A 20,194-nucleotide genomic window follows, 5' to 3' on the forward strand; every position below is an offset into this window, starting at 1 on the left:
GCCTGGGGAAGTAAAAGAAATGCTTAAACAAGTCTGGCAAAGGACAAGAAGGAATCTGACAAGTTGACAAGAGAAAAGGTGTTTCTGACAGAGACAAAAGCATGGGCAAAGGGCAAGAGTTGTGCAAAGTCTCAATGCAGCAACACAGATACAGACAAGATAAAAATGCAGATTAGTGCTTATTGAGTATCTCTACATACTAGGCACTGAAGATATATCCATGAACAAAAAGGTCCCTGACCTCATGGACCCTATAATCTTCTGGGAGAGAAAGACCAAAAGGTAAACAGCAGTAAGTGGTCTAATGGAAGCAAATGGGTAAAGAAAGAAAGAAATGGGGGGGGGGGGGGAAGATAGTTTCTTTATATAAAGTGGCCAGAAAAGACTTCTAAGAGAAGATAATGCTTAATGGACACTTAAAGGCAAGGGATAGTTAATGAGGTGAAGAGCAGGGTAAAGAGTGTTCCAGGCAGAGGCTATACAGCCATTGCAAAGGCCCTGGAGGCCAGAGATAGTTGGAAAAGAGGTCAAGAAACTGTGAGCAGATGAGGGTGCCTACAGTAAGTAAGGAGGAAAGGGGTCTGAGATGAAACTTGAGAAAGAGGCAGGGACCAGATATTACAGGGCGTTGTAGGCCACAATCTGTACCAAATTGTGCAAGACTGTTTATTCCAACCTGACACATTTGGACTTGCTTATGTAGGTAATAGGAATGCAAGAGAGTATTTTCAAAGAAGAAAGACAAGATTGGGTTGTTATAGAAGGACGAATAGAAGCAATGTGGAGGATGGTCAGACAGGGAGTGAGGACAGCTTGGAGACCAGATAAGTAAGGCAAATACTAAGACAGGCCTATACCCAATGTACACAGAGATGAGAAGAACCCCAGAAACAAATCTGAAGTGTGCTTGGTAGCTCTCAAGGTCTACATTCTAGCCTGCTTTCTGAGTCTGAGGCCAAAGCCCCCTGTAAGACCCAAAGGTACTGACCTGCCCTGGGTGAGTCATTAAAGCCCTCCACCTCATCTGGGCTCCACTCCTACTGTGGCAACAAGAACATGGGGTACCAGTACAGAGAGACAGTTATCCATTGTCCCTGTTGTACGACAGGTGACAGACAGATTCCTAGGATCTTAGGATCCAAGCAAAGGACTTGATCCCGGTCCTGCCCCTTCAGGGGTAGAGAGTTGGCAGTCTTCTAAGTCCAAGTTTCTCTAAATATGGTCTACAAATGATGACTGGTGTAAGAATCACCTGGGAGGCTGATCAAACTACAGATTCCTGGTTACCACCCCATACCTACTGGATCAGACAGAATATCTAGGAGTAGAGACCAGGAATCTGCATTTTAAACAAGTATCCACTCCCCCCACCCCCATTTTAAACAAGTATCTAGCCCCCATGGGTAATTCTGATGCATTAAAGCTTCAAAACCATAGCTCTAGGAACAGGGCTAACGGAACAAGGCCCTTACTTGAAGCTTGCTGGCAATGTCAAAATCAGGGGACTATGTAGAGCCAAAGAGTCAAGCTGGGCGTGGAGTGAGTAATCTAGAAAGAAAAGTCTAAGTGAATTATGGAATTTGAAGGCCCCAAAGCAGAAAATAGAAGGCAGGCCATCAGAACACATGGCTTAGAGAGCTGAGGGGGCAAGCAGACAAGGGGGCAAGCAGACAATGGGCACTTGGGAAAATCACTAACAATGGTCATGAGCTTTGGCTCTCTTAGGTTGGTTTTCCCAGCAGAGCCCTAGGAGGGGAGTGCATGTGCCTCACCTCACAGAGGCCAGATGACCGGCCATAGACTGTTCAGTCTATGCATATAATCACTTCAACTTTCCAAAGGGAATATACGCTTCCTCAGTAAGTACTGTTTCTGTCCTCATGATTCCCCGCTTAGCTTACAGAAGAGCTCCAGGCTACATAGAAAAACACACAGAACACCTCTAAGGACTAAGGCTACTCTCACTAAGACTCTCCAGTTGGCACATCAGTGCCCCCAGCCCTGCCATAAACCTAAGGACCACTCAGGTCAGAAGCCCTGAAAACCACTCCTACACATCCTCATATCCCACCATTCCTGTACATCCAGCCAGTCTTCCACTACTTCTTACTATGCCTCACTGGGAGAGTCTCAACCTACATTCTATACTCTCATGTCCCTCCCCAAAATTCAGAGAGAAATTCCACACACTGCGCCTGAGCAGAGTCCTGAACTCCTGAGGCTGCTGAAGCTAGCTCCTATGCCTTGTTCAGTGGGAGGAGGTAGCCTGAAGAAGTGCTCATTCCCTTCACTCAACCTGAAGGGAGCTCCAGCACTGCTTTAGGCTTCTGTATAGGAAACCTGCTTCAAAGATAAGCTAGTTGAACCTGATATATTTAAAAGGACGGAAGGTAGGCTCTTGACAGCAGACATTGACGTGAACAGAAAATGTAAAGTAGGATTTCTGGGGATTTGGTTTTAAAGTAAATAGCACACAAAACACAAAGAAAGTAATAATGCAATCTCACTCAAACCCTTGTATGTCAATTGTCTGATCCTTCCTATAATCTGAAAGCTGGTTCCAGACTAAAGAGGTAAGAATGCTAAAAGATATTTTAAGTAATCCCCAAGATTACTTATGACCCTAATCTTGAACTACTTGCCCTGTCCCTTCTCGCACTCCACCCACTATCCAAATTCTCTAGGTTTCTGACTTAATGATTCAGCTTCCTGTTTCAACCTTGCCTCACCTTATCCCTCAGGCCTTTTGCTCCCTTCGTTGCTTAGGATTTCACTCCATTCTTAGCTATTCTGCCTTCAGTCACGCAGAGTAGACAATCTTCCTACCCAGATCCTCTACCTTTATCCTTAGCACACATGCCCCCTTCGTGGGCAAGTCCCCTGTCAGGCTTACCCTGGTTTCATGAACATGCTTGGAGAGAGAACCGTATTAGATGGTTCATTTCAAGCATGTTAGACGGTTCATCCCAGCAAACACTGGAGTCACCAAAGATGACTGAATAACGAAAATGACAATGAGCCAAGGTGAACTGACCATCCTAACGTACACCTTCCTAGCCCTTGGGTGCCTATCCCTGCTACTCCATCCCCACCCACCCCCAGAACCCACCTCAAAGGATCTTTTGAGCTAAGACACTGCTGATCAGCTATGACTAAGAATTCATGGTAAGACACAGGCCTTTGCCCCATAGGACCTACACTCTAGAAGGACACAGACAACTAAATAATTACAAAACATAAAGGGCAATGCACACAGAGTTGTAGGATCAAGAAGGCTAGTCAGGTGAAGTTACACCCAAGCTGTAACTTGAAGGATGAATAGGAGATACCCAAGCAGTGGCAGGGCATTTAAAGAAGAGTGTTCTAGGCACAGGGAACAGCACATGAAAAGGCCATGCAACAAGAAAGCACTTCTACAGAGATGTGATGAGCTGGAGGATGGGGAGGCCAAGGTAGAGAGTATATTGACAGAGCTGATGCTGGAGAGGTCAAGAACAGCCTTATAAGACATAGGAAGCTGTTTTATCATTCACTTAACAAATATTTATTGAGTGCCTATAGTGTGCCAGGTACTGCCAGGTACTAGGAAAACAACAGTGAATAAAATACAATATCCTCGTTCTCAGAGAATTTACATTCTAATTGGAGAAGACCATAAACAAATATGCAAATAAACCAGAAAAATATCAAATACTGGCAAGTGCTATGCGAATAATTAAAATAAGGTGATGTGATAGACAGCATATGTTTAGAATCATTAGGTGGTCTGGAGAAGACCTCTCTGAAGAGATGACATTTAAAAGCAGATAAAAGGACACCAGTCATTCAAAGATCAACAAGAGCATTCAAGATGGGGATAACACCACATGCAAAAGCTCAATGGAAATATTGGCGAAGTTTTTTTTTTTTTTTTTTTTTTGGTGGCTGGCCAGTATGCGGATCTGAACCCTTAACCCTGGTGTTAGAAGTATGTGTTCCAACCACCTGAGCTAACTGGCCAGCCCCTGGTGAAGGTTTTTTAAGCAGGGGAATGACATCATGGTTTTATAAAGATCACTCTGGCTGCAGTGTGGAGAATGAAATGGAGGCAAGGGAGGATAAAAATCAAGACTGGAGGCAGAGGTGAGAGCAGATTATGTAGACTAAGATGAAGATGATGATGATAACATTCAAATAGCACATAGTAGGTGCCAATCTATTGTTCTAAGCATTGGACATATATTAATTCATTTAATCCTCATAAATACTCTTTCATAAATTAGGAAAGGTACAGGGTAGTAGTAATGAAGCAGGAAAGTGACTGGATTCAAGAAATATTGAGGAGGTAGTGAGGACAGGTCCTAATGATTGGTTGTCAGCTGTGGGAAGGGAAAGGAGAATTAACCAGTCACTACTAGGTTTTTGGCTTTAGCCACTGCATGCTGCTTACAATGTGTATGAAAGAGCACTGCAGAAGGAGCAAGAGGGTAAAAGCAGGGGGCGGCTTCATTTTGCCATGTCTGCAAGACATCCCAGTGGAGTTGTCCATGTGAGCAGGTGGATATTCCAGTCTGGAGAGAGATTTGGACTGGAGATTTGGGAATCATCCATGTGTAGATGGTAACTAAAGCTGTCAGAGAGGCTGAGATCACCCAGGGAGAGCACAAGGAAAAAAACAGAAAGAAAAAAAAAAAAGCCTAGGAACAGAACGCTAACATCTAAAATATAACAGAATCATTTATAACTTAAAAAAAAAAATCAGGAAATACTTTAATGTCTCTCGATAGGAGAATAACTAAATAAAATACAGCATATTCATTCAGTGAAATACTATACAGCAGTCAAAAAAATAAGATATCTTTATGTACTAGCATGGAATATTATCAAGGCACATTACTGAAGAAGGAAATACCAGAATGATACATAAAATGTGATACCATTTGTGTAAATAAATAAAACACAAAATAATACTTTAACTTTTTCTGGGTTTATACAAATGTATGCAAACACAGAAAAAAGTCTGGAATATACATTTCCAACCATTGACATGTTACCTCTAGGGAATACGGAAACAACCGAAATGGGGGGGGTAGATGCATAAGTAGTTAAAAAATGATTTACTGTGTAATGATTATTTTAAAAATTATTTACTATATTCTATGTAAATTAAAAAATAATTTTTCAAAAAAGAATGGACAGGGCCGGCCCCATGGCGCACTCGGGAGAGTGCAGTGCTTGGGTGCACGGCGGCGCTCCCACCACGGGTTCGGATCCTATACAGGGATGGCCAGTGCGCTCACTGGCTGAGCGTGGTGCGGGCGACACCAAGCCAAGGGTTGCAATCCCCTTACCGGTCACAAAAAAGACAAAACAAAAAAAATGAATGGACAGAAGAGGGAACCTACAAAAGACATCTTTTGCTTCAGATACCAAATTTTCTCTGTCCCTCCCAACCTCCACTGGCCTTGGTGTTCACATCTTCTGGCTTCCCATTTTCCCACATCTAAAATTTTCACACCAGGCCCCCAATTCCACACTCTATCCTGAATCCCTGGCTCCAGGCTAGCGCTGGTCCCCAATCCCTGAGCCTGGGCTACAGCCCCAGGAGGGGAGGTCAGACACTGAAGTCTTAAACAAACATGGAGAAAATGAGTATAGATGCCAGCTTAAAGGACAGGGATCAGGTGGCCTTGCCGGCCAATAGAAATCTCAAAGAGAAAAAGATATTTGAAGGTCTCAAAGAAGCCCTGGAGTGTTGAGGAATGGGGCTGGGAGATAGTCAAAGTCAAGGGGGAAGTAGTATGGGGTGAGATGAAAAAAGAGCTAGTCCCACTTGTAAAAATTCCAAGTGAAGTAATCTGGTAGAAGCCAGGTTTACAGCAAAAGGAGGAGGGCAAGCTGTATTGTGTGAAGTCTGCGTGGGGTGGAGGATGTCTAAGGGCATCTAGAGGAGTCACTTCACAAAGCAGCAATTCCATGAGGCACAGTACAGATGTTCAGTAGCTGGAACAGCAGCAGGAGGCTAGAAACAGAAAAGAGGTGAGGAGGTTCTATAAATTAGGAGATTAGAAGCTGAAATAAAACCTTTCCTTCTTCACCAAACCAAAGGCAGAGAGGTCATGGACAGTTCTCTGGCGATTTGTGCTCTTAACTTTCAACTTTCTGTGGGTGAAAGACAATGTATCTGGTCATGTTTTCCTGGTTACCCACAGAAATGACACTGCCCACACCTTACCCAACAGCTGATTCACCATCAATTATTCTGTATAACAGCTTGCTGAGCCTCACACCTCACAAAGTCACATACCAGACAGCTCTGGAAAAAAAACAACCCAGTGTGAGCTGTCAAAGTCCTCTCGATACCTGACGATACCTGACGTCGCCCTCTGGGGTAGGTTTCATTTCAAAACTGAAAGGAACTGAAGGGGTGGGGAAATCCAAAGATCAACAGAGCCAGGAGCAGGTGATTCCCAACAGAAAAGTGTCCCAAGCTGTAAATCAAAACAGAAACCAGACCACTGATAAGACACGGTTTATGATGTCTGTCTCCAAGCCTTCATATGCCATTTATGTTTTACAATATTTATAACAAGGCACGACCACACTTATCCAACTCCTGACTACTAAATATTTAACTCTTCAAGTGCTCAAGCAACTTCCTTGTTTTATTAAGTTTTAGAGCTTTAGGCTAGCTCCAATAACTGGGATACCAGGGGACTTGTGAATTCTTTAGTCCTTCAAACAGGCCTTTTTTTTTTTTTTTTTTTTTTTGGCGACTGGACAATAAGGAGATCTGAATCCTTGACTTTGGTTTTATAACACTGCACTCTAAGTGAGCTAACTGGCCAGCCTCAAAAAAGCCATATTTTAATCATACTGAATTTTCTCACCTCTTCGGCCTTCATCTCCCCATGAGCCATTGGCAAAATTCCTGTCTCACTAAAAAATTTCCAAGTTATTCATAATGGCCCTCTCACTGGAACAATATTCAATTCAATAAAAGTCTAGTTCATCAAAGGAGTCAGGTTATTTGCTTGAGCTTCATTTGTAACCAGCTATATGACCTTGAGCAAGTCATTTCACTTTCTGGGTTCAGTTTCAGTTTCCTAATCTGTAAAGTAAGGAAGTTAGAAGAAACAGAAAGAAGGGAAACAATAAGTTCTCCTTGAACTGAGAAAAGATAAGTTTTTAAGTCTAAAAGCCTTGAGTGCCAAGAAGGGTTATTTTTAAAAGATACACATCTCAGCACATCATGATGAAACTCTAAGCATAATTAAAAATTCACAAACTTCCCGAAAGAGAGAACAGGTTATTACTCACAAAGGAAAAAGAATCCTATTGGTACTGGACTTCTCATCCATATCACCAAAAACACAAGACAGTGGAAAGCTGCTTACAGACTCTGTAGATACCAGGACTAATATTCAAGAATCCTAAACCCGACCAAGACATCATTCATACACGTAGGTTAAAAGAAAATTGGACATATAAAGACTCTGAAAGTATCATGCATTAAATCACTCAAAGAAACATCCCAGCCAACTTAATATTTAAAATTGGAACACAGCCAGGAAAGACAAAGTATACAAGAAGCATATGCTCCACTCCCACCCACCAAAAACCTTTTAATGAGGTTGAACCAATGACTTCTGATGTTCTTTCCAAATACAGACAATAACTATACTGTACACAGTCCCTGGCAGTTTGGGTTTGTGAGTTGCTCATCACCTAGTGGCGGGATGAAGTAAATGCAGTTCATCAAGTGCCCGGATAAACTCCCAGCCATTTTGTGAGCTCTGATGGTATGTGCAGGGCAGCAGCCTGCATTCTAGAGATTACGAGATTAGGAGACTGTAAAACCCTCCAGACTCATGCAAATTTCAAAACACAGCTCACCATCCATTCATTCTCCAAGTATGTGGGAAAAGCCCACTTTGTGCCTAAATAATCACAAAAAGTGAAGCACAGATTTGGTAGGCTGTATTTGCAAAATAGGGAGAGGTAGGGACTGCTTTTGCATTAAAAGATCTGAATCAAAAGCAAGTTTACATGCTATTAGAAAACTGTAAATATGCCTTATAAATAGAAAGACTGTCCACAGGTTTACAAAATTATGGAAGATGGATTATACGACGATTTTTCCTGCATGGTTCCAGGGGATTGGCCTAAAACTAACGAGAAGTCTCAATTGTATTCCAATTCAAAACAAGAAATAATTTTCTACCAATGAGAGCTATTCAACAATATAATAATGTTCTCAAGAAGTAATGAGCTCCCCCATCAATAGGAGTATTCAAAGAGAACTTGGATGATCTTCTGTTAAGGGGACGATAGAAAGCATTCCTGTAAATGGATGGCAGACTGGAAACAAAAGGAGATTGCATTAAACTACCTCAAAGGCTCTTTCCAGCTCCAAGAGTCTATCAATCTAAATAAAACAAAAACAAACAAACAAAAGCCACTAATAAATAACTAAAGAATCCTCTTCCTTTCTTTTTTTTAAAGATATAACAAGGCAGTACAACCTAGTGGCTAAAAGCATAGGTTTGGGGAAAAAAAAATAAAGCATAGATTTGATACTACTTTCACCTACTTGAGTAAATGTGGACAAGTTATTTAACGCTACTTGCCTCAGTTTCATTATCTATAAATTTAGAATGTTAGTACCTATCTTGTAAGATTACCATGAATATTAAATAATATGATATACTCTGTTAAGTACTTAAAAGAGTGCCTAACACATGACAGTGTTCAAAACTAGCATCTTGAAAAGGAAAGGGAAGTGGGGGTGGTGGTTGGGGACACAGGGAACGAAACCTAAATGTGGTGCTTGTTTTAGTTATCTGTACTCAAGCCTCAACCAAAGCATTCCTGGCTGTTGCTGGGCCAGAGGCTGAGTTTCCTTGGCAACCAGTCTCACTAAAGAGCTCAGACCTACCATCTTCAAGGAGGTGAACAGTTCATCTCTTTCTCTGGAATCTGGCATCTTCAGTGCACAAAGCAGACTCACTAAGAATTCATAAAATACCACCGCCCCAAATTCAAGGAGCTGAATAGGTGTTACTCTGCTTACTTCCTATGATTAATCACAGAACATCAGAGTTCCAAAAGACCTCAAAGAGCAACTAGAGCAACCCCTTTGTTTAATGAATGAAGACAACAAAGCTAAGAAAAGTGAAGTCCTGGACATGACAAGCTGGTGACAGGGTCAAGACAAGATCACAGGCCTCCTCATTCCTGGTCCGTCAATATCTTCCCATTTTTCAAATGGAAAAACAGAACTGGCCTATTACCTCTTAAACGACACTGCCCACACTAACTACTTTCCAAAGGTAAGAGAAGACTAGAAGAGTAGAGTAGAGTGCAGAGATTAAGAGCATGGACTCTGGAGCCAGACTGCCTTATTCAAATCCCAGTTCTACCATTTATTAACCATGTGACTTTAAGTAAGTTTCATAACTTCTCTTCAACTCTATAAAATAGGGATAAAAGTGCCTACATATAAGGTTATTTTAAGCATTAAATGAGATAATCCATGTAAAGTACATAGTACACAGAAAGTTCTTAATGTATATACTGTTCTGCTTCTTATCATTACCAGCTGTATGAAGAAGAGAGTCCAGACAAGTTCCTACACTTGGTCCAAAGAGTACTGAGACAGATATGGTTATTTAGCTCCATTTCCTGGCCTAGGGAACTCCCAATCCCTTAGGAGGAAAGACCATAACTTAACTATCACTCATTTCTTTTCATCTAGGGAAGAATCAATTCAAGAGAATAATCAAGGCACACACTATGGTGATAAGATGCTTAAGATCACAAATGAAGGTTAGGTAGGTCAGAACCCAAGCCCAAACTTTACACCTACCTCATCTCAAGTTCAACAAGATGGAGTTCTTGTCCAGTCTCTTCCCCTCAACCTATTAAGGTGATGCAGGGTAATGGTTAAGAGCAAAAGGTCTGGAGTTTGCCTGGATACAAACTCTGGTTCCATCATTAATATGCTGTGTGACTTAGGCAAATTACTTTACCTATATCTAAGCTGTTTCTCCATCTACTAAATGAGGATAACAACTATTTTAATTATGGTAACAGCTGACATTGGGTAAGCACTTTCTATGTACCAAGCACTATGCTAAGCACTTTACCTGACTTTTGTAATTTAACCATCACAACCTTACAAAGCAGGTACTATTATTACCCTCATTTTCCAGATACGGATGAGGAAAATGAGGCACAGTTTTCTTGTTCAAGGCCACCAGAGTCATTTATTGGCAAAGCTGATATGTGAGTATAGGAAGTCTGACCCCAGAGTCTATACTCCATACTCCTACACTGCTCTGCTTCTTATAGTACCAATATCATCTGGTTGTTATGCTGTTAAAACAATCCACATGAAGTGCTTAGCACAGTGCCTGGTTCATCAAAGTTAGCCATTACTTTTATTGCTGTTACCCTCCTCCTCCTCCTCCATCTCTTTGAACCTCTCCCAAAGACTACTACCTCCTAGTTCCAATTTCATCTAAAAGGAAAGGGTTGTTTTTCTACCTAGCTACCAGCTCACTGGGTAGCTTGGGGTGGGGTTCTAGGATTTCATTTCCCTCAGGTAATACGAGGGTGCTTCAAAAGTTTGTGGAAAAATAGAATTAAAAGATAATATGAATCTTTCCATGAACTTTTTAAAGTACCCTTGTTTAGAGGTAAGTACCTGGGTAGAGAGACAGAGAAGTATTTATTAGAAACTTGTTACTCTATAGAAAGCAATACACAAAAATCTTTGTTTTAAATAATTAAATCTTTATTACTCTCATTAGAAAAGAAAACATACACTTATTTTATAAACTTTGTTTCAAAATAGAGCAGAGAGGGCCGGCCCGTGGCTCACTCGGGAGAGTGCGGTGCTGAGAACACCAAGGCCCCGGGTTCGGATCCCATATACGGATGGCCGGTTCGCTCAATGGCTGAGCGTGGTGCTCACAACACCAAGTCAAGGGTTAAGATCCCCTTACCGGTCATCTTTTAAAAAAAAAAAAAAAAAAAAAGAGCAGAGATACACAGTACTTATTTAAAAAAGAAATTGTCAGTCTCTATTCCCTTTCTCCTTTCCACTCTCCTGTTCACAAAACTGATGTATTTATTAGTCATTTAATCCTCACAAGACTAGTGTCATTTGTCCTTATCTCCATCTGACAGGTGCTGAAACTGAGGTTGGTTCAAGGCCACACAAGTAAGTGGATGGCCAGGGTTACTGGAAAAGAACTTTCAGATATGGAGGAAGGTAAAGTTGGCGAACTCTTTCACTTACCCTGTGAGTAGGTGGCTGTGTTAGACAGTGCCCAGAAGGTTCCTAAAAAGAACCAAGACTTAAAACAGGATTTTAAAGAAACTCTTGAAAAGGCCATAACTGCTCTAACAAGGTAAGACCAAACATGCACTGTAACCTATTAAGGTAGCAATAGTGAGCTATCATCAATCCTGCCCTCCCAAAAAGAGTGCAAATTATTGATAGCCTGATAAAGGAGGACTTGGTCTCTGATGATATCCACACCCCTGCAAACCAGTTCTCATCTCCTCAATTCCAGAATGAAGTAGCACTTTATCCTGCTAGAGAGCACAGCACTTTTCAGATCAAAATAAGCATTTTTTAGACTCTTGAGCAGGTTGAGGGCAGGAACGATATCTTATTCACACAGATCTTCCCCTCATTATGTGGCACACAACCCTCTACATATTCAATATATTTTTGTTTAAAAATTGAATAAATTTATTCATTCAACTCCTATGTATTAGCACTGTTCTAGGACACAGGGATATAGCAATGAGCATAACAAAGCCCTAACCATGAAATTTACATTATAGTAGGGGGTTACAAATAGTAAACTATGGCAGAGAGTCCCTAGAACAGTCTCTGGCATACAGTAGGCAGCATTCAGTAAGTACTAGTTAAACAATTAATAAATGAATGAATAATTAAATAGCATGTCCAGGGCTGCCCGGTTAGTTCACTTGGTTAGAGTGCAATGTTGTTAACACCAACGTGAAGGATTCAGAGCCCTGTACCAGCCAAGATCCCTGTGCCCCCTACCCCCCCCCCAAAAAAATAGTATGTCAAATAGCAATAAGTGCTATGGAGAAAAACAAAGCAGGGAAGGGAGACAGAGAAGGCAGAGAGTAGGGAGACAGCTTTTACTTTAAAAAGGATGGTTAAGAAATACTTCACTAATTAGGTGACAGATGAGCAGAAATCTGAACAAGGTAAGGGAGGAGGCTATACTGACATCTTAAAGAACAGTGTTCTAGGCGGAAAACACAGCTACACAGGCCCCAAGGCCCAGCGTGTTGGAGCAAATGCAAAGAGACCAGTGTGGCTAGAGCACAAGGGGAAGTGGTAGGGAAGAAGTTAGAGCAGCTGGGAGAAAGTGGACAGTTTTCAGCAGAGAAGTGGCATGATCTGACGTACATTTAAAAGGATTACTCTGGTCACTGTTAAGATTAGACTGAGGGGACCAAAAGCAAAAGGAGGAAGACCATTTAGAAGACTATTCCAACAGGGCACATGGTAATAAGTGTTCAAACACTGGATATATTATAAGATGGAGCTGACAGGACCTGATGGCGGACTGGATGAGGAGAGTAAGAGAAAGAACAGAATCAGGGGAGACTCGTGTATATATTCAATATAAATGAAACTAAGATGGGGAGGAACAGCCAGAGATGAAGGTTTGAGAGAAATTCTGCAGTTAGGTTCTTTAATAAGTTCAAGAAGCTATTAGATACCCAAGTGGAGGTATCCAATAGACAGCTGCATATAAGAGTCTTGAGTTCAGGGGAAGACGTTCAAGATAGTAATATAAACTCAAGAACTGTCAGGGGATATATGGTAAAGTCTTGAAAGAGAGCACCTAAGAAATGAGTGTAGACAGAGAAGGTATCTAAGAACTGCTCTGAGTATTCTATCATTGGAGGTTGAGGAGATGAATCAGAAAAAACAAACAATGGGCCGGCCCGTGGCTCACTCGGGAGAGTGCAGTGCTGATAACACCAAGGCCATGGGTTCGGATCCTATATAGTATAGAGATGGCCGGTTGGCTCAATGGCTGAGCGTGGTGCTGACAACACCAAGTCAAGGGTTAAGATCCCCTTACTGGTCATCTTTTTAAAAAAAAAAAAAAAAAAAGAAAAAGAAAAAACAAACAAGAAAGGTTGAGAAGGAGGGGCCAGTGAGGTAGGAGGAGAATCAAGGGAGTGGCATCCTAGAAGCCAAAGTGAAGATAGTGTGCAAGGAGGGAATATCAATTGCCACAGTGAGGCCAAGAAAAATGGCTGACCCCTGAAAATGATCACTGAATCTATATGCTATTTTCTAAGCTTGTTCTTTCCTACTCCCCACATACCACTTTTTTCCTCTATTAATCCAGGTAAAATCCCAGTGTTGTCCAATGAATACACATAAGGTTTTCTGTTTAATGCAGCTATATCTATGCCTCAAAAGACAAAAAATATTGATAACACCAAGGTCAAGGGTTTAAAAAAAAAAATCAATGCTCTTAATCTGTACACAATAGATTTTACAGTGAATAATGTTAAATAAATGCTTTGTCAAGTTAAAATAACTGTCTTTCTGAAACAAAGTCCCTGACTATGTCTTGCTTTTGCTCTGTAGGTAAGATCAGAGAAATGAACGTTTTAAATGTATTTCTTTTGTTCTGCCATAAAGTAGCAACTATTCTTGAACTCCTCCCTCCTCCTAACTCAAATATCCTAACCAGCTAAACAAGGACCCTAAATTTCACCCCCACACACCTAATTAAAAACAAAGCTGAACACAATCAGATCCCAAAGTTGGATGAGAAAGGAACATGCTGCACACTGCACCTTCTTTCTTTTACTGGACAGAGGATTACCAATCATTTGCTAATTCAAAGGCTGTGGTAATTTACATTTTCTCCTGGGAATCTCTAGACATGAAATACAATTTCTGGTGTTTTCATCTTAAAATAGAATTACTGCTATAAAATAAGTAGCCTTTAATGTTCTGTGCTCCAGCAAGCATAGTCAAGTCTTAATAACCCACACTAGTAAAACAGTAGAACAATCACCAAAAGTTGGATAATGCAAACATTCTTCATATCTTCCTGAAATGCCTACAACTTCTGAATGGACTGTGCTCTCCCTGCCTTTGGGCCTTTGCTTTCTCTGCTCTGCCTAGAATACCCTTCCCTGTCCTCTACTTTGCAATCTGCTAATTTAGGACTCAGCCTGGATGCCAACTTATCTAGACAACCTTCCCAGATCCCCTCCAAGGCTGTATCAAGGGTCCCTCCTCTGTGCTCTCGTATCACTCTCTGCTAATATGCTAATACTTAACACACTGTACTGTGTTACTTGTCTGTCTCCCTCTCCAGACCATAAACATCTTGAGAGCAAGAACAGGATCTCGGGCTGGCTGGTTTGCTCAGTTGGTTAGAACATGGTGTTGATAACATAAGGGTCCAGGGTTCAGATCCCCTATCAGCCAGCCTCCCCCCCAAAAAAAGAACAGGATCTCATTCATTTTTATGTCCTCAGTGTCTGGGACATATCAACTAATAATTACTTGCTGAATGAATGAATAAAATGAAATTTGACCTGGAATACCTTCAGTGATTTTTGTAATACATTTTCCTTGATAAGCCAACTGAACTGAGGATAATATCAAAATTACTGGCATCTGATCACAACCCCAGCTGATAGAAGAAAAAAGAAATTTCCCCTACCTGATACTGGAAATAGAGGATAAGAAAGGAAAGTACGTGCTACCCAAGATCAGCTCAGTTGGGAGTTACACCAGCTGCTTTTCCTTCCTACAAGACAGCCGCCTGTGTTTCTCACACCACGAGGGGCTTAATGGACCTGTGGATTATTCCCTTCACCTCCCTTCCACCTATCCTGTACTGATGCCTTCTAACCTATTCTCTTATCTTTTTCCTTTTCTTACTTTTTTCCTTCCTCGCTTTCCGTACTTTGTATTTGCACTCTGTTCTCATTTTTCCCCTTAACTTTTCTCTGTAATCCCTTCCCCATGCCTTATTTCAAGCAGAGGTACATTAGAGAATACACAGGCACTGCTTTGCCCAATTGAGAGAACGTAAGCCAAGGATGTTACCGTATCTCCTAGTCACTTCTGCAAACTAACATAAACTATACACCCACATATTTCTTAAGTTTCTCAGGGAACCAAGGAGTGACCTCATAACAGCAGTGCAGGAGCACCAGCACATGAGATTAAATTGTTACTATCTACAAAACAGGTAAGATATGTTTCTAGACTATAGTAGCCTAGGAAATAACAGGGGAAAGGCCTTCTCAATTTACTATTATTTTAAATAAAAGAGAAACAGGAGGATAAATCTGAAGGGAGAGAGAGAAAAACATGTTTTTTAAAAAATACTGCCATGTTGGCAGGGCAATTTTAAATAGCTGTGTAGTGGATTGAATTATGTCCCCCCAAAACTCATTGAGGCTTGAATTGTCTCTCAAATTTTATGTATTAGAAACTTAGCCCCCACTGTGACTGTTAAGAGGATGGGAAAACCTATTATGGTAATTGAAAGGTGCAGCCTTGAAGGGATGATTAAATTATAGGACCGTGCTATACTGAATGTGAATGGATTAAAAATGGTGGTTGGGGCATGGTTCTGAGGGCTTTAAAAGAAGAATCTTTCTTTCTCTCTTTCGACTCTCTCTGCTTCCACCATCTTGCAATGTGAAACCCCCTGGGTCACTGTCACCACCACCAGATGGACTTTGGACTTCCCAGCCTCATAAACTATAAGCAATAAATTTCACTTTCTTTATAATTACCCAGTTCCGTGTATTTTGTTATAAGCAACAAAAATGTACTAATACACACTATAAGTATAGTTGTTAGGCCAGGCAGTTTAGGGAAAAGAAAAGTCCCTGCCACCAAGGAACTTAAGAATCTCATTAAGAAAACATTTCCACCCCTTCCTATACTCATAATTGTAAACATTAGAGAACTAGAGAGAAGACAGTCTCTTAAACCAAAAGAGTCAGGAGCCTAAGGTAAGTGGATTGGATGTTCTGGAACAGAAAAAATAAAGACTGGCTGTAAAGCTTTTCGAGTTTAAGGTAAAGTTATCCCATGCATCCAAGTGTGAAGCCAAGGAAAGGAACATCTATAACTAGAGGTCAAGAGGCCCAATTTAGGTCCTAACAAGCTGTGTAAACTTGAACAAGCAACTTCACTACTCTGATCCAAAGATGGCTCTTCTGTAAAATTGGCATAACAACATCCTACTGTCTGTGATGATTAAACAAGCAATGTAAAATCACTTTGAAAGGCTTTACATAACATACCAATGTAATGTAAGAGGAAGCAAAAATTACTCCTCCGAATGGGGTATAAGTCCTGTGGTTCAACTTTCAAAGTCTAAGCCTCACTCACCTTCCCAGCCTTGTTAAACCCCTTAACAAACCTGTGTCACTCAAGTGGGAGAAGAGTCATGTGTAAGGCTCCAAGGGTGGGGCAGTGACTTCCATATCTCCGTGGCTTCATCTATAAAACGAGTTGTGTGGAATTCATTCACATGTCCACAAGATACTGTAGGTCTGAGGAAAGGAGTGGAGAATTTACCAAAAGTAAAATATTTACATAAACCCCTCCCTTCCAGGGATAAATAACCAAGGTCATCAAATATTACCACTTCTTGCACAGATCTAGAAAGGGCCTTAGAGATCACTACATTTGTTTTACAGATGCGAAAAATGAGGCCCACAGATAAACTGAATTGTAGAAGTCTCAGAGAGAAGTCAGTGGGACAGCAGGGGCTAGAGCCCAGATCCTCAGATTCCAAAGTCCACCACCCTCTCTGCCAGATTGCAGCATCACCCAAGGCACCTGTGGCCCATACACATTATCAACACCAAGACACATTACAATTTAATCAACAGCCAAATGTAGGCCATGAGGGGAGGGGTTAAATTACTCTGGGGGAAGGAGGGAGGCTAAGAGCTGGGGGAGCTAGGAAAAGCTTCACTGAGGAGGATGTTGGTTGAAATACTCAGGTGAGAGGAAATCAAGGGAATAGTTAAGGCAGAAAAAAGGCAGTTGTGGGAAAAAAAGACCTGATGGATAAAATTTTCTTTAGGGAAAATAAATAACAGATTAGAAGACTATGATGCTTTGAATCAGGATACTCCCTAATTATATGCAACTTAGTCCTTTTGTTGTCTTCTGAGTTTTTAACATTTATTTATATTTTTAATTCCCTAATATACTGTCTCCCTGCAAAACAGGGCCCTCTACAGAGACCACATCTAGCTTAGTGATCAAATACGTAGTCTCTGGACTCAGACTGCGTAGATTCAAATCCTTGCTTTACCACTTAATAGCTATGTAACCTTGGACAAATGCTTTCACCCTTCTGTGCCTCTATAAAATGAAAATAACACCATCACCCATTTCAGGAGATTTTGTAAGGACTAAATGCGTGTAGTGGTCACAATCTCCTAATGGATTTTTAATCACTTTAGTTATAAAGTGCCCTTTTCTATATATAAACCAGAGTACCCTGCACGTAGTAAAGTACTGTTTCGCAAAAATATTGTTTCTGTCACATGTGTGCGTAGATTTCTGATTCATGATGTAAAATTTATTTCTTACATTGGTTTGCTTTTAAAAATGTAAGAGCCACTGAATTAATGCATAGAATAAGGCTTAATCAGTGACTAGCATATAGTAATCACTTAGTGCTATCTATTGTTGTCATAGTTGCTGTTATGTACCTATCTATTAAAGTTGTTTTTACAGCTATATATAAAAATGCGAAAGCACTTTGGCAAATCTCATATGTAATATTAACGTAAGTTAAGGGCAAAAAGCTCTTCTGTCTCTGAAACCCACACAAGTAAAGCCCTGTTTAGGCACATATTTCTTGCTTGGTCCACTAACTACCTGTTACATTAAACTGAAGCGCCACAGACTTATCTGACCCTCTGCCAGTATTTGCAGAGAAATGCAGGCTTGGCACCAGAGTAAAATAATTTTTTTTTTACCTGGTTGGTGCGTTGGGTTTGGGAAGGTGGGAGTCAAGCCCATGGGTAGCTGAGGGAAGCAAGTGACTCAGAGAACTGTTTGCTCCCCCAGAGCCAAATACGCCACAGACAAGCCCAGACTAATAGATACCTGAGGCTTTGGGCAGGGCTGAATCACTTCCCCCTTCCTATACTCACCCAGACACCTCATAAAATAGCACGTGAGCCTATTACAGGTGTCCCTCAGGAAAAACCAGGACTCCCCAAACAGATACAAAAAGGGGCTGATTACACAACAAAAGGTTACCTGAGAGGTTCCTTTAAATGACAGCTCACTTAAACGTTTAAAATAGAATTTAAATTCTAAAACCCCAGTTTACAGAAAAATATGCAAAATGTGCTCACCAGTAAAGAAATCAGAAGATCTGGATTCCATCCTGGACACTGTGTGACCTTGAATCAGTCATTTCCTCTCTCTAGGTTTAAGTGTCTTTTTCTGTTAAAAAAAAGAGAGAGAGAGAGAGAGAGAGATAACAACACCTACCTCAGATCATGGTAAAAATTAAAGGCAGCATGCAGTAAAAAGCCAAGCATAAGATCTGGCACTGGCAAATTCACAATAAACGTCTGTCCCTTCTAGACTAAAAGTGGATACCAGCTGTTATAAACTGAGGCTCACCGGCCAGCTGGCCTGTGAAAAAGTCACAGGCATCTTAGTGTCTTCGTGGAAGTTAGCCTTCCTTTAAAAGAAGCTTTATAAAACCCTATCGTGGTCTCTCCAGCACAACTGCTGTGCTGAGAAGTCTGGGAAAGCAGTAATTTCCCATCTCAATCCTTACAGCAGTGGTTTGTAAATGCTTTGGCACTTAGGGGGCAGATTATCCCTTGATACTGCCCGCCATTATTCATTGTTAAATTTAAAAAGAGCAAGAGGATCGATATCGTGCCTACATTTTACTTATTCGTGTTCCCACTTCAAATGAAAGGGAGAGAAACGCGTTAAAAATTCGCCCGCGAGCTTCCCGGTGTGGTCTTAAGAGTCCCGGCGCAGGGAAGGCCCCGAGGAGGGGGGGGTGCTCATGTTAGAGTTTTCCGGCGACCCCAATTTCTCGTTGGTACCGAATGCAGGGCCACGTGCCGCCATTTTGTTTCCAGGAAACATGGCGGCCACCCCTGCGGGGAAGGAGGGGGCGGGGGAGCGCCACGTTGGCCGCTTTCCCTGAGGGATCCTGAAGCACGTTGCGCACACGGCCTTACTGGTCTGGCTTAGTCGAAGAAAGTAGGGGAAGGGGCAGAAGTCACCACTTGGTACGCCAACATCTCGAGCGACAGACATTTCCCTAGCAAGAACTCGAGTGGAAAGGCCTTCCAAGATGGCGGGCCTGTCTGCGGCCGCCCCCGAAGAGAGCGGGGAGGCCAAGAGCTGGGGGAGCTGGGAAAGGGAAGGCGTCACTGAGGGCCGAAAAGCTGCAGCGCAGGAAAAGCCGCAGGAACTCCACAAAGCCCTAGTCGGCAACCCTTGAATAAACCAGACCTCCACAGATGGACACTATTTCAAATGTCTGACAAAGCCTTCCCGGTTGAAACGCTACAAGGGCAGAAGGTGGAGTTTCTGCGGGTTTAACCGAAAGAAACTTGCAAAATGCAAACAAAGCATTATGTAAATGGACGCCATTCTTTTTATGGCCATGCATCCCACAAACACATCCCAGAAACAGCAGATCGGGACTCGGGGCAGCGGCCGGGGGTGGACTTCGGTCTTTCGACTCGCCGGCTGCCGCCGCGGGGCAGGGGACACGGCGAGGGTTGGCGGGGGGCGCCGGGAACGAAAAGGCCCCACGTGCCCGCCCGCGCGCTCCCGCCCGTGAGGCCTCGCCTCGCCTCGCCGCCCTTCCCCCCCGGAAGACGGCAGCTGCCCCTCCCGTCCACCCCGCACCCTCGCGCACGCGCTCTGGCCGCCTCACGCGCATGTTTTAAACCCGCGGCGTCCCGGCTGCCGCCTGCAGTGGCTGCCGGGGCTGCCCGTGTCGCTCCACGCATAAGCCTGTTTTGTAAGGCAGGAAAATAATGTGTGTCTCCCATATACAACACTAATATTTTCAGTCAGCCGCCGGTGCCATTAGGGTTAATAAAATACATGTTCATTTTAAAACTTTGCCGGACACACAGCTTCCACCCA

The 20,194-nt window shown here is 42.1% G+C and overlaps 1 long non-coding RNA gene across 3 annotated transcripts in view; it reads right to left on the reverse strand.

Moving 5' to 3' along the window:
- Positions 1 to 19,479, reverse strand: part of LOC134362900 (uncharacterized) — a 48,708-nt gene extending 29,229 nt beyond the window's left edge. The window contains exons 1-3 of one of the 3 annotated variants that reach the window (XR_010021660.1): positions 18,967 to 19,479; positions 18,421 to 18,511; positions 16,458 to 16,590 (exon numbers count right to left, since the gene is read on the reverse strand). This is a non-coding gene — a long non-coding RNA (uncharacterized LOC134362900). The remainder of the gene's footprint in view (positions 1 to 16,457; positions 16,591 to 18,420; positions 18,512 to 18,966) is intronic. The other 2 variants (XR_010021659.1, XR_010021658.1) reach the window with 2 other exon arrangements.
- Positions 19,480 to 20,194: the final 715 nt, after the last annotated feature.

Source organism: Cynocephalus volans, chromosome 14 (assembly GCF_027409185.1).
Source record: "Cynocephalus volans isolate mCynVol1 chromosome 14, mCynVol1.pri, whole genome shotgun sequence".
Classification (NCBI taxonomy): Eukaryota; Metazoa; Chordata; class Mammalia; order Dermoptera; family Cynocephalidae; genus Cynocephalus; species Cynocephalus volans.